The sequence below is a fragment of the Zootoca vivipara genome, chromosome Z (genome assembly GCF_963506605.1).
Source record: "Zootoca vivipara chromosome Z, rZooViv1.1, whole genome shotgun sequence".
Taxonomy (NCBI): Eukaryota; Metazoa; Chordata; class Lepidosauria; order Squamata; family Lacertidae; genus Zootoca; species Zootoca vivipara.
Window position 1 is genome coordinate 8,543,216 of NC_083294.1, and position 15,581 is coordinate 8,558,796.

At 48.2% G+C, this 15,581-nt stretch overlaps 1 protein-coding gene across 1 annotated transcript in view; it reads right to left on the reverse strand.

Annotated features, from left to right (window-relative positions):
• The window catches only part of LOC132591503 (oocyte zinc finger protein XlCOF6-like), a 126,183-nt gene extending 113,192 nt beyond the window's left edge, over positions 1-12,991 (reverse strand). The window contains exon 1 of the mRNA XM_060270279.1: positions 12,240-12,991. The gene's annotated coding sequence lies outside the window, so the exon portion shown is untranslated. The remainder of the gene's footprint in view (positions 1-12,239) is intronic.
• Between the last annotated feature and the right edge of the window lie 2,590 nt (positions 12,992-15,581).

A 15,581-nucleotide genomic window follows, 5' to 3' on the forward strand; every position in this document is an offset into this window, starting at 1 on the left:
TATTGTTACTGTTATTTTTTTATTGATTGACTGAGTTTATATCCTGCCCTTCCTCCCCAAGGACCCCCAAGCAAAAGAGGGCAAAAACATTTTAAAACAGTTTAGAAAACATTTGAGAAACAATTACAGTTAAAAATATTTCCCCATCCATCTTGAAGTTGCCAGGAGTTTCAAATGCCCATGTAAACAGGAATGTTTTTAAATTCCTCCTGAAAGTTAATAATAATGGAAACAAGCACACCTTACTAGGCAGGACATTCCACGGGCAGGGAACCACCACTGAGAAGGCTCTGTCATGGGTCAGCAGCAACCTTAATATTACTTAATAACAAAAATAGATTTTTACCCTGCCTTTCCACCAATGTATGCAAGGCAACTGCATGGCATTTTAAAAACGCAAATAGTGAGGGTAGACAAACCCCAATTTATATCAGGTCCCAGGTGGTAGGGGAGCTTTCACCCTTCCTCCTCTCTCACTCATACACACACACAGACACACAGAGAAACTATGACTCCAGTCTGAATTCAGGCTTTCTGTGCCTACATTGGAAGAACAGTTGGGAGTTGCACCCAGGCTCCTCGTCTTCCAGAGCAGCTGTGATTTGTATCCCAACTAAGTCCTACTCAATGCAGACCTACTGGAATCAATGAACCTAAGTTAAAGGTAAAGGGACCCCTGACCATTAGGTCCAGTTGCAGATGACTCTGGAGTTGCGGCACTCAGGTGCTCACCTCGCTTTACTGGCCGAGGCAGCCAGCGTACAGCTGCCAGGTCATGTGGCCAGCATGACTAAGCCACTTCTGGCGAACCAGAGCAGCGCACGGAAATGCCGTTTACCTTCCCGCCAGAGCGGTACCTATTTATCTACTTGCACTTTGGTGTGCTTTCGAACTGCTAAGTGGGCAGGAGCTGGGACCGAGCAACGGGAGCTCACCCGTCGCGGGGATTCGAACCGCCAACCTTCTGATCGGCAAGCCCTAGGCTCAGTGGCTTAGACCACAGCGCCACCTGCGTAACATGCTGAACCTAAGTTAGTTGCCTATAAATTTCAGTAGCTCTTCCTTAGGTAGGACTAACTGGGACTGGGAGTAGGCATGGGATAAGAACTAGGGATGACCAGGCGTATTTCCAGAGCTCACAACTGTGCTTGCCAGAGGGCTCTCGTGAGGTGATGCAGGAGGAATGTGTTTCTCTGCATGGCACAGTTACACAAAGCGCACACCCCTACCATGTCACAACCCATAAGACCCATTCCAACCTGACAGTTGGACCCCTGTCAGGACCCCTGACAGTTAAGTCCAGTCGCGGACGACTCTGGGGTTGTGGCGCTCATCTCGCTTTACAGGCTGAGGGAGCAGATTTTTGTCCGCAATTTTTCCGGGTCATGTGGCCAGCATGACTAAGCAGCTTCTGGCGAACCAGAGCAGTGCACAGAAACGCCGTTTACCTTCCTGCCGGAGCAGTAATTATTAATCTACTTGCACTTTGATGTGCTTTTGAACTGCTAAGTTGGCAGGAGCAGGGACCGAGCAACGGGAGCTCACTCCATCGCTGAGATTCGAACCGCCAACCTTCCGATCAGCAAGCCCTAGGCTCTGTGGTTTAGAGTCTAGACCACAGCGCCATCCGCGTTCCATTCGTTCCATTCCCTCTTCCTTTAGCAGAGAGGAAACCTCTTCTAATATGATACCTGCACTCACATGTGCAACACCAGTGCATGGGTGAATGGTGACATATGAAAAGAGGCATTATATTCTCTCTCTCTCTCCCCCCCCCCTGTTAGTTAACAACACTGTGTCTTGACCCACAACTTAAACAAGTGCTGCTATGTGTCCATCTTTTACAAACAAAGGATGCTCTCCTCACTTTGGACCGTTTGTAGTTTTTGACAGGCAAAAAGGGATACAGGATTAATCAATGAAACAGTTAATCAACTAAAACAGAGTTGTATTCCAACTAAGTTCTACTCAGAGTGGACCCATTGAAGTTAATGAATATGACAAACTTAGGTCCATAATTTTCAGTGGCTTGACTCTGAGTGGAGCTTAATTGAGTATGATCCTCAGTGATTAATCAAGGTTTCTCAAATCAGCCAACAGGTTCAATACTAATAACTGAGGCAACAAAACCAGTGCTCCAACCCACCGACTGTGATTCTAACTTTGCACAGGGTTGTTCAAGACTGGAGGCAGCTTGGGAGCATTCTCAGTTGGCACCCCTTGCTTCTTGCAAGATAAGGGGACCCACAGAAGTTGTTCTGCCCATGCAACGGGTCAGGGCAGCACTGCATTTGAGATCAAGCTGAGAATTCAGCAATCTTGAGAAACTCACTGCTCAAGTTTCCGGCCCTCGTGGAGGAAATGTGTGAGCTGTCACTGCTGAAATCACCAACACTCGTGGGAGGGGTGGTCATAGCTCCTCCCTATAATTAGCAGAAGTTAGCTAATGAGTACTTGTTGTAAAAGTGCATTTTACCTGACACAGGATTTTAGATGAACATGCTGCAGGTGAGTGTGTGTGTGTGTGTTACTTGCAACACCAAGTTCCATGATCAGTGCGAGATTCCAGGGGTTGCAGAGTCGTTTGCCAGGGTCTGTGTTCCCTTTTGGAGAATGAGGTGCAATAGAGACTGATGTCTTTATGACGTATGGTTTTATTTACACATACAGTATATACAACCTGCACCTAGATGGAGGGATTTCTGAGCATTCATGTGCTGTGAGGGTCTGGCTGCTTCTCCCATAAGTGCAGCATTCACTTCCAAGGGCAGCAAAAAGCCTTCCTCTATATCTCATTGTTTGAGCCTGTCATCCCCAACTCACTTGGAGTTCTGCCTCTCCTTCTCCTTCTCGCTGTTAAGTGACTCCCAGGACCTCCCTTCAGCATATATCATTAAAAATTGGAACATTAAACCTGGCTTTTGCCTCCCCCTACTAGCACCCAGCAAAGAAGGGGCCCAACTCCCCCTTGCCTGGCTGTTGCCCTCTGTTGGTTTCCTGAATGGGCTAATCTCCTGCCAACCTAGCAGTTCGAAAGCACGTCAAAGTGCAAGTAGATAAATAGGCACCGCTCCAGTGGGAAGGTAAACGGTGTTTCCGTGCGCTGCTCTGGTTCGCCAGAAGCGGCTTAGTCATACTGGCCACATGATCTGGAAGCTGTCTGTGGACAAACGCCGGCTCCCTCAGCCCATAGAGCAAGATAAGTGTGCAACCCCAGAGTCGTCTGCAACTGGACTTAACTGTCGGGGGTACCTTTACCTTTAATCATGGCCCATTCAGATACCTCTAGGAGCTGGGTTGGCTCATTAGCATAAATCCAGGGGGGTTCCCTGCTCGACAAAGTTTAATCAAACTTTGATTAATTCTAATTTTTACTAAATCACAAACACATTTAGGGAGATCTAGTCCCCCCAAAACCTCATAATATCATATATGAACGCTGCTCCCTCTGCTTGTAAATTGTTGCAGTTGTCTTTGTAAAGGCGGGAATATAGCAAAATCAAAAGAGTGGTCCCTCTTCTTATCTGCCTCATCTTCCTACCTATTCCCGCATGAAGGGCTAAAGGGCATTGACTGGGGCTGACATCAGCACTTTCTCTTCAAAAAGCAGGATTGTAGCCAATGTTTGCCATGAGCAGGCCCATTAAAATTAATAGACATGACTATTAAGGATCAATTAAATTAAATGGTGGTAGACAGGGCTTTTTCTCAGCTGGAACTCAGTTGCAGCACCTCTCAGGTGGGCGCCATTGCCATTCTAAGAGAACAAGGGAGGGGTTCATTGTGAGTTCCAGCACCTTGTTCTCTAGAAAAATAGCACTGGTTGTAGACCACTCAGAAAGATCTGTGAAGTTTGAGCTGGTGAACGAAACTACAGCTTACTGTGATGAATTGCTCATTTTGTAAAATAAAGTAATGTTGCTTTGGGAAAACACCTTTCATATTGCCAGTTAGATACCTGAATCTGGTCCTTGGGAGGTGGGGGTGGTACACCCATAGGAAGATCCTTAAAACAACCCCTATGGGTCAGGAACCCAAGAAGATGGCCATGAATAACCTGTAACCCCTGGTTATGAAACAGACAAATGCTTCTTTCCCCATTTCCCAGGTGGGAAGGATGAGGAGGCATGCTCTTTCCCCAAGCCTGCAGAGTGATTCAGACTGCTGAGTAGCACCTCCTGGTGTCCAGTCTCATGATCAACTCAATGCATTGGATTCTACTGAGGAAGGCAGGATATGACCCTGATGATTCAACACAGGTGATCCTCTAGCGTTTGGTGAGATATGGCCACCGTTGGGAGGCAGAAAGGACTGTTATTAAAGGTAAAGGGACCCCTGACCATTAGGGCCAGTCATGACTGACTCTGGGGTTGCGGCGCTCATCTCGCGTTATTGGCCGAGGGAGCCTGCGTACAGCTTCCAGGTCATGTGGCCAGCATGACTAAGCCACTTCTGGTGAACCAGAGCAGCACACGGAAATGCCGCTCATCTTCCCGCTTGGAGCGGTACCTATTTATCTACTTGCACTTTGATGTGCTTTCGAACTGCTAGGTGGGCAGGAGCTGGGACTGAGCAATGGGAGCTCACCCCGTCGCAGGGATTCAAACCGCCGACCTTCTGATCAGCAAACCCTAAGCTCAGTGGTTTTACCCACAACGCCACCTGATTCCCTGATTGTTGTTGTTTAGTCGTTTAGTCAGAACAGTTGGGGCTTTTTTAGTCCGTATAAAAAGGTAGTAAGGAGACAATTCAGAGGTGCATAAAACTGGACAACGTTACACCCCCCCACCTTTTTCATTGTATTAGAACCTGCAGTAATCCAATGAAGCTGAATATTGGAAGATACAGGGCAATCAATAGGAAATACCTAGCACAACACAGAATTATAAACTGGAAATTTGCTGCCACAGAATGTAGGTGATGTAATGCGCACCTTTTGTGGCCAAAATATGTCGTGAAAATTAGGGTATGCATTAGATTTGAGGACGCATTTACATTTGCCAGCAAATACTTTTTTGGTTTCAAGGCTTTGAAAACTGAGGTGCGCATTAGATTCAATGGTGCATTAGATTTGTGTAAATACAGTACAGTACAGTGGACCCTCCGGATACAAACTTAATTCGTTCCGGGGGTCCGTTCGCACCCCGAAAATAACATAAATAGAGGCGCACTTCTGCGCATGTACGTGGCGCAGTTGTACACATGTGTGTGGTGAAACCCAGAAGTATACACTTCCAGGTTTGCCGTGGCCGTAACTCAAAGCCTCCATACCCCTCATTTCCAAAGCTCATTTTCCCCTTCAACATCCAGCTAGATCAAGGGAAGTAATAGTACAGTACTACTGTATTCTGCTCTGGTCAGACATCACCTGGAGTACTGTGTCCAGTTCTGGGCACCAGTGTTCAAGAAGGATACTGACAAGCTGGAACGTGTCCAGAAGAGGGCAACCAAAATGGTCAAAGGCCTGGAAACGATGCCTTATGAGGAACGGCTTAGGGAGCTGGGTATGTTTAGCCTGGAGAAGAGAAGGTTAAGGGGTGATATGGTAGCCATGTTCAAATATATGAAAGGATGTCATATAGAGGAGGGTGAAAGGTTGTTTTCTGCTGCTCCACAGAAGCGGACACGGAGCAATGGATTCAAGCTTCAAGAAAGAAGATTCCACCTAAACATTAGGAAGAACTTCCTGACAGTAAGAGCTGTTCAGCAGTGGAATTTGCTGCCAAGGAGTGTGGTGGAGTCTCCTTCTTTGGAGGTCTTTAAGCGGAGGCCATATGTCAAGATTGCTTTGATGGTGTTTCCTGCTTGGCAGGGGGTTGGACTGGATGGCCCTTGTGGTCTCTTCCAACTCTATGATTCTACGATCAACTTAAAGGTAAAGGTAAAGGACCCCTGACAGTTAAGTCCAGTCGCAGATGACTCTGGGGTTGCGGCGCTCGTCTCGCTTTACAGGCTGAGGGAGCTGGCATTTGTCCGCAGACAGTTTTTCTGGGTCATGTGGCCAGCATGACTAAGCCGCTTCTGGCGCAATGTCACATCGAAATCAGAGCAGCACACGGAAATGGCATTTACCTTCCCACTGGAGCAGTACCTATTTATCTACTTGCACTTTTTGGTGTGCTTTCGAACTGCTAGGTTGGCAGGAGCTGGGACCGAGCAATGGGAGCTCATCCCGTCATGGGGATTCGAACTGCCGACCTTCTGATCAGCAAGCCCAAGAGGCTCAGTGGTTTAGACCACAGTGCCACCCACGTCCCCTGGTAAATACGGTATATGCCTCTAAATGCTAGTTGCAGGGAATCACAAGCTGCTTTTTTCCCTCAGGTCCGGCTTGCAGGCTTCCCATTGGAGCGTCTGGTTGGCCATTGTGAGAACAGGTGGCTGAACTAAGTGGGCCTTTGACCTGATCCATCAGGGCTATTTTTATGTTCTTAACCCAAGATACAGACACTGACGGCTTCGTTGTTGTTGTTTAGTTGTTTAGTCGTGTCCGACTCTTCGTGACCCCATGGACCAGAGCATGCCAGACACAACAAAATAGTTCATTTTTCACATGGTCTAAGTGGCTTATTAGCTCCCCATTCCAGATTCCGACAAAAGTTCAAAACAAAGCACGCTCTCCACTATAACTGGACTGAATTCTTTAAGAAATGAATATAAATGTCTGATACCTTTCAAGACTGCTGTTTTCTCTATGCATCCCCATTTAGGGATCAGCCATAATATGATTGCTGTTGTCTATGTTTGTCTATTGCATGTATTTCAGAAATAACAAGAATAAACTTTTAAAAGTGCAGAGGCTTGATAAGAAGCTGATGCTTATATGACCTAACTATCCCATAGCCAATACACCTCCATGATTGAGGAGCTGTCCCATGTGCAATGCAGAAGAATGGTCTTCAGTCAAAGCCTGTTTGTTAGTTCTATGCTATTAAACCTGGGGTGACCCCAAAACACACCTAAAAATAAGGAAGTGGAGGTGTGCACCCTAAGCTCTGAACAACATCCTATCCTACAATGATACAACCAAGAATGTATCCTGCAGGACAGTCGTAGTCAACCTTTTCAGACCCAGGAACCATTAGGGATAAGGAACAGAGAGACCCAGAATCCCATTGTGGCCCTCCATACCTCTCTATCTGGCCCTCAGAACTTTCCCTAGGTCACATGCCTCACCTGCACCCCCTTTTTCCAGTTGTTTTGCCTGGCTGGAATATGTCCTCCTTGAATTCTGATCATGTCTCTTCCTTGTCTGGATGAAGGATGGAGAAGGGTATGCGAGGGACTTCACTGAGCTGCCTTGTTTTGATTATGCATTTTGCGTTTTTATATTGTGATTTTATCTTGTGTAGCGTGGGTATAGGTAAAGGTAAAGGGACCCCTGACCAGGGTCCAGTCGTGACCGACTCTGGGGTTGCGCACTCATATCGCATTATTGGCCGAGGGAGCCGGCGTATAGCTTCCAGGTCATGTGGCCAGCATGACAAAGCCGCTTCTGGCAAACCAGAGCAGCACATGGAAACGCCGTTTACCTTCCCGCTGTAGCGGTTCCTATTGATCTACTTGCATTTTGACGTGCTTTCGAACTGCTAGGTTGGCAGGAGCTGGGACCAAGCAATGGGAGCTCACCCCGTCACAGGGATTCGAACCGCCGACCTTCTGATCAGCAAGCCCTAGGCTCAGTGGTTTAACCACAGCGCCACGGGCATTATATAAACTTAATAAATAATAATAACATAATAACAATTCAAGGCCAACCTACACAAGCTGCAATATGTGGTTAATATCATCAGCCTACCTGAGAGGGTTACTGTGAGAATAACTGGAGATTTAAGAAAATCACTTTGAGCGCTTAAGAATTGCACTACAAATATCAGGAAGGGGGAAATCTCAGGACCGGAGGGCCAGATGTGGCCCTCGGGTCTCTTGCTAAGCCACTCCTTCTCTGCAAGCCACACCCCTCTTCCCAGACCACACCCCTTTCCAACATAGCTGCCAAGTTTTCCCTTTTCTCGCAAGGAAGCCTATTCAGCATAAGGGAAAATCCCTGTAAAAAAGGGATAACTTGGCAGCTATGCTTACCACTCCCACTTTGTGTCCTCCTTGAGTGCTTCTGCCTGACTGAAGAATGGAGGGTTGTGCGTATATGCAGACACACCTGAACAATGTGACTTCAAGGCTCACCCCATTCCTGTGACTGCAGTCTGATTCCACTGTTTTTAATACAGTGGTACCTCTGGTTGCGGACATGATCCGTTCCGGGGTGCCATTCGCACCCCGAAAAGTTCGCAACCAGAGCAGCGCTTCTATGCATGCACAAAGCACGATAGAGCACTTCTGCACGTGCGGCAAAACATGGAAGTAAACACTTCTGGGTTTGCCGCATTCGCAAGCTGAAAAGATACAACCTGAAGCGGACGCAACGTGAAGTATGACTGTACAGTACTGAATTTTAAATGATTCTAACCTGCCCTGGGACCTGCTGCTAAAGCGTGGGTCATCACAATAAAAATTATAGACTGAACTTGATCTTGGTTTTGGTGTACTATAGCCTACTGTACAAGCCATTGTTCCATTTACTTTTGGGTTCTGGTTGTGCCCGCCATTGTCATACAACCCTTGGAACATTGCCTAAGAGAGGAATACAATACTGTATCTCTCACCCAGCCTTTTTCTCCTAGTGCAGAAAAAGGTTTGTCCGAAGTTTATGCCACAGATAGAGCAATGCTATACATGTCTACAAGAAGTTGTTTTATGGTCAGTAGGGCTTACTCTCAGGTAAGAATGCACAGGATTGTAACCTCAGTCAACCATCAACAAGGAGGAATGCGCTTGGACTTTTGGTATATTTGATTCATTCTAGCTCAGCTGAATATAGAAAAAGTTGTGTCTCCTGCAATGAAGATGTCAGAATGCTCAGGGTTGCTTCTTATACATGTGGGGCAATCCACAGCTCCCATCATCCTTTACTACTAGCCATGCTGGTTGGCACTGGTGGGAGTTGGACTTCAGTGACATCAGTCTATCCCCGCCGCAAGCAGCAGCGCCGTCAGGACAGGGCTTGGGGGGCAGAAGCCCAGCCCATTCTAACTCAAGACCAGTGCAAAAAATAGCTGCTGAATCTCTCCGTCATCACCCCTGCACAGCTTCAGAAAACCACAAAATTAAGTTAACAGAAGTCAAGTCTGCCATCCTAGCTCACCCAGTCTTTTGTGACCCCCAAAAATCTTCTATGGGGGGGGGTTGAGGGCACCTTAGTACTGAGTCACACCATGGGTCTCTGTCTAGACAATATCCTGTGCATTGAGGGTGGGGGCTTTTTTCAGTCTGAGCTGAGGGCCAAATTCACTTGTGAGCTACCTTCCAGGGGCCATATGCCCGTGGATGGGAAGGATGAAGGGCAAAAGTGGGCAGGACAATGTATGTGCCTCTTCCCTTTCTACAGTAGACTACATTCCAGCTATTCAGAGCTGGAGGTTTCTTTATACTATAAACATATATGATGATGATGATGATGATGATGATGATGATGATGATGATAATGATGATGATAATAGAATCATAGAGTTGGAAGAGACCACAAGGGCCATCCAGTCCAACCCCATGCCAAGCAGGAAAGACCATCAAAGCATTCTTGACATATGCCTGTCAAGCCTCTGCTTAAAGACCTCCAAAGAAGGAGACTCCACCACACTCCTTGGTAGCAAATTCCACTGTCAACAAGCTTCACTTTTGTGGGCATCTCCTTGCCCCTCCTCCCTGACACAGCTGCACCTGCAGGCTTGTGTTCATGTTTATGTCTCAGCTTCTGAAAAGACTTTGAAGACTGACCTTCGTTCCCACGGGACTGCCGTCGTCATCTCCCCCTGAGATTTGCAACTGGCGCCCTCAGCCATTTCCATTGAAGCATTCTGTGCAGCCACTTGTTCCAGGTCTGACGCTACAGCCAGCTCCTGCTGCAATTCCCAAGTGGCGCCCTCAGCTCTTGCATTCACTGGAGACAGCCAGCTCTTCCTGTGGTTTGCAACCGGGTGCCCCAGCACTCCAGCAATCATTTGGGAATCACCATCACAGCTTCCTCCCCCTCCAAGAGCTAGCTTCAATGATTCCCACATCTCGCGAGCCGAATTGCATGCACCAACATAAATAAATTGTCCCGGACATAAACTTAGGACAGGGGTGGCCAACTCCCAAGAGACTGTGATCTACTTTCAGAATTAAAATCTGGTGGTGATCTACCCCCATTTTTGGGGGTTCAGCTCAAAGTTGTTGAGCTTTTTTAGGGTGAAGGAAAGGGGGGTGACCAGATTTGGTAACCTTTTGGGGTGCAGCACTGCCCAAATACTTTTCATACAGAGGACAACAGAAACTTTTAGAGACTTCTTGGGAGAGAGTTGCATAAAAGCACTCACAAAACTGTACGCAGCACAAACTCCTTTACCCACTCCATTAACCTACCTATCAAGATTTCTTTAAAAATACATGCCTTCATCCATTGTTAGTGTGACATCTGTGTCACCATTTCAGTAACCAACTGTTTGATATCAGGCGAGTACTGTGTCAGGGCCAGCTTCAGAGAATCTGTCATGTTTGAACGTTGCTTACTCTTTGTCATTTTAAAATATGGAAATGCAGATTCACACAAATAAGTACCAGTAGAACCAAAACATGAGTTCTAAAGGTGGGAAGCAAATACACACACATAAAGACAATTGTTGCAGTGTTGTTTTCCAGGCAGACCACCTTCAGATCATAAAATTGTCCCTATTAAACTCCTATGTATCCGCAAAGTCCCCCCCCCCCAAAAAAAACCAACAACACAGCAGCATCCCCCCTCCCAAATGCCCCTCAGGAAATCCCAATACACATAAAATTACTACTTGTATTACCAGCATAGGATAGTTAAAACAACCTTTTGAGGGTTCAAGAGGAGGGAAGGCAGGCAGGTAAAGGGGATGATGTGCATTTCATGGGGAAGTTGAGAAGCAGAATCAGCGAGACTCCTGCCTAGAGTGGCAGCAGCAGGCGGGTGGTGGTGGGGTGATAGGAGAGAATATTAAGGAGCCCTTGCAAGGGCGTACCCACCATGCGGTAAGTTAGGGCAGCTGCCCTACTCTAGAAGCAGGGCTGGTGGGCAGAGGCGGAGCACAGCCCGGCGGAGCGCGAGTTCGCCATTCCCGCCGCACCACGCCGCACCCTCCCTCCAGCTCCCCGGCGCGCCCTCAGGCAAGGCCAAGCGCGGCGGGGAACCAGAGAGCGCGGCGCGGCGGGCAGGAACGCTGAACTCACGCTCCGCTGGGCTGGGCTCCGCCTCCGCCCACCAGCCCTGCTGCTAGGGAGGGGCACAGCCCGGCGGAGCGCGAGTTCGCCGTTCCCGCCCGCCGCGCTGCGCCCTCCCTCCAGCTCCCCGTCGCGCCCTCTGGCAAGGCCAAGCGCGGCGGGGAACCAGAGAGCGCGGCGCGGCGGGCAGGAACGCTGAACTCGCGCTCCGCTGGGCTGGGCTCCGCCTCCGCCCACCAGCCCTGCTGCTAGGGAGGGGCACAGCCCGGCGGAGCGCGAGTTCGCTGTTCCCGCCCACTTTGTGGCCCCTCCCCTTCCGTGCCTTGGCCCCTCCCCTTGCCCCCCCCTAGTTTTGATCCTGGGTACGCCCATGAGCCCTTGCCTGATGGAATGATCTGTGGTTTTCACCCACCTGGTGCCCCTGTGTAAGTTTTGGACTACAGCTTCCATTGGCCCCTGGGGCTTCGTAGTCCAGAACCCCCTGAAAGACAGCAGGTTGGAGAAGACTGGGCTAATGCAACTGCTTCCCCAGAACTTGCTGGCTTTAAAAGCAGTGCATTCAAGGGGCTGTAGGGTGATCACAGAAGAGTGAGACCTGTGCCAACAGAGTGTACCCCATTCATGCCCAAGGAGAAGGTTATTTGCCGCCAAAGTTTGCAGAAGTACAAAAATATTCTAGCGGGTGTGGGAAGTCCTGAGGGGAGGACATATAATCGCGATCGACCTGTTGGACATGCCTGACTTAGGATAATCATTCCTTTCTGGTGGGCAGTAAAACTTTCACAGTGATTAATGACTGTGAGGACAGTGGACTGTCAGAAGCTGCAGCATTTTTCCGGGTTAGTAAGAGAGATGGAAACCCCCCCCCCCCTGTATACCTCCCTGCTTCTAACCGGGAAAAATTCTGCAGCTTCTCACAGTCCATAAAACTTCAGGCTGCGCAGATCAAAGTCCCTTACCTTCTCTACTCTTTGCTCAAAGTTTTCAGCATCCTGCAGCTGCAATCGGAACACGCTGCTGCCTTTCTGCTGCCTGGGTCAGAACACCAGCCAGTTCTGTGATCCCCTAGGCCAGGCATAGCGATCTACCGGTAGATCGTGAGGAAGTTTCTGGTAGCTCGCAGGTAGATCGTGGGTTCCTTAGTGCTTGCCAGCCTAAAAGAAAAAAAGAGCTCTCCCCCTTAAAAAAAACACAAAAAACCTCAACAACTCTTGCCCCCCCCCCTCCAAAGCTCAATAGCCACGGGCAATTGCAGAATTGTAGGGAGAGCTCCTTCCCTCTTGCCGATATAGAACTCACCAGTATGTGTGTGTGAGTGCGTGGCGCATAATGGCTTGCTCCTCCTCCCACATGCCAGCGGAGAGATCCCCGGCTCCCTTAAAAAAACCCAAGTCTACTTTCCCACTCCTCTTCTCTTTACATTCAAATGGATAAGCATGTAATGAATCAATCAAAACTCATAATTTGGAGGTTTTTAACAAGAAGCAACAGCAAGTGAGCCAGGAAGGGGCAGACAGGAGCCACGGGAGGGAGGCTTCTCTGAGCCGGGAGGGAGGGAGGGAGGGAGGGAGGGGGCGGACGGGAGCCACGGCTCCTGAGAGGATGACCTGCGCAGCTTTGCCAGTGCCCCTGCGAGGGCTCTGGGTACTTGGGAGTCGGGGGTGGGGGGCACCGGTGCTCCTGGCTGGAGGAGGCAAGCAAACAAACAAACAAACAAACAAGGGAGGGAAGCCGGCAGGAAAGGCTGAGGCGGGAGGAGGTGACAGGAGCAGCAACAGACTCACTACTCAGTCTTCATTATATGTCCTCCCCTCAGGACTTCCCACACCCGCTAGAATATTTTTGTACTTCTGCAAACTTTGGCGGCAAATAACCTTCTCCTTGGGCATGAATGGGGTACACTCTGTTGGCACAGGTCTCACTCTTCTGTGATCACCCTGCAGCCCCTTGAATGCACTGCTTATAAAGCCAGCAAGTTCTGGGGAAGCAGTTGCATTAGCCCAGTCTTCTCCAACCTGCTGTCTTTCAGGGGGTTCTGGACTACGAAGCCCCAGGGGCCAATGGAAGCTGTAGTCCAAAACTTACACAGGGGCACCAGGTGGGTGAAAACCACAGATCATTCCATCAGGCAAGGGCTCCTTAATATTCTCTCCTATCACCCCACCACCACCCGCCTGCTGCTGCCACTCTAGGCAGGAGTCTCGCTGATTCTGCTTCTCAACTTCCCCATGAAATGCACATCATCCCCTTTACCTGCCTGCCTTCCCTCCTCTTGAACCCTCAAAAGGTTGTTTTAACTATCCTATGCTGGTAATACAAGTAGTAATTTTATGTGTATTGGGATTTCCTGAGGGGCATTTGGGAGGGGGGATGCTGCTGTGTTGTTGGTTTTTTTGGGGGGGGGACTTTGCGGATACATAGGAGTTTAATAGGGACAATTTTATGATCTGAAGGTGGTCTGCCTGGAAAACAACACTGCAACAATTGTCTTTATGTGTGTGTATTTGCTTCCCACCTTTAGAACTCATGTTTTGGTTCTACTGGTACTTATTTGTGTGAATCTGCATTTCCATATTTTAAAATGACAAAGAGTAAGCAACGTTCAAACATGACAGATTCTCTGAAGCTGGCCCTGACACAGTACTCGCCTGATATCAAACAGTTGGTTACTGAAATGGTGACACAGATGTCACACTAACAATGGATGAAGGCATGTATTTTTAAGGAAATCTTGATAGGTAGGTTAATGGAGTGGGTAAAGGAGTTTGTGCTGCGTACAGTTTTGTGAGTGCTTTTATGCAACTCTCTCCCAAGAAGTCTCTAAAAGTTTCTGTTGTCCTCTGTAAGAAAAGTATTTGGGCAGTGCTGCCCCCCAAAAGGTTACCAAATCTGGTCACCCCCCTTTCCTTCTCCCTAAAAAAGCTCAACAACTTTGAGCTGAACCCAAAAAAATGGGGGTAGATCACCACCAGATTTTAATTCTGAAAGTAGATCACAGTCTCTTGGGAGTTGGCCACCCCTGCCCTAGGCGATTAGCCATTCCAATTTCTGGGCAAGAGAACTAACATTACAATAGTACAACAAAGGGAAATATACATCATGTGATACATTCAACATCCTCTTCCAAGCCTGTTCCTGTTTAAGGTGGAACAGAATAAAAAAAAATCCTTCAGTAGCACCTTAAAGGCCAACTAAGTTTTTATTTTGGTATGAGCTTTCGTGTGCATGCACACTTCTTCAGATCTACTATGAAATCCTAACACTCTCAACCCAACAGGGATGGAATACTTTTATAGACTGGGGGCTGCAATCCAGTGATGGGAGGGGCCAGAAGTAAAAGTGGGTGGGGCAAGGCTGGTAAGGGACGTGGCCTTGAGGGCTGCATTCAGCTTCTAGGCCAGAGGTTCCCCACCGCTGTTCTACAACACTCAGGCGTGCCTGTTTAAAAGACACAACCAGCGTGCTTCCCTTTCTGCTGAGATGACATTTTCACAGCCTTTGATTTTATGATTCCAGGAATCTTTTTTTTATATCAGCAGTGATCAGGAATGGTGCCAAAGCAGGTTTGCCTTACAAAACACAAACAAAGCAGGGGGGAGTCCAGGAATGCAGGACCGGATCAATCTTTAGCCTCCAAGGCTATTTCTCAAGTGCACGGTTACATGCCTCTCCTCCTTAGTCACCTCTGCACGTCAGGTGATTAAAGTAGTTGATAATCATCTGACTGACCACACAAAGCAAAAACTTGCCGATGTGCACATCAGGTCTATGGCTGGCCCCTGAAGATTGCACTTGATGACAACACATCCAAGAGGAGCATCACAAACCGTTGGAATGTAAACGGACACCACAATTAAGGCGGCTGGGAACAAAGTGTGGAAATAAACGCACAGGTCCAAAAGAAACAGCTGTGTCAGAGCTTTCTGATGATCAGTGAAAAGGTAGCACAGTAATTTTTTTATTAAAGATTTTCTTGAGTTACAAAAATATGTGCAATGTCTCTTGTAACATCTTTACAAAACAGTACTGAGCGGCAGTGGGGAAGCTCAGGGCTAGGGGCTGGATGTCATCTTCCAGGCCTCTCTGTGTATCCCTCAGAACTCTTAGAATCATAGAATCATAGAGTTGGAAGATACCACAAGGGCCATCCAGTCCAACCCCCTGCCAAGCAGAAAACACCATCAAAGGATTTCTGGCATATGGCTGTCAAGCCTCCGCTTAAAGACCTCCAAAGAAGGAGACTCCAGCACACTCCTTGGTAGCAAATTCCACTGCTGAACAGCTCTTACTGTCAGGAAGTT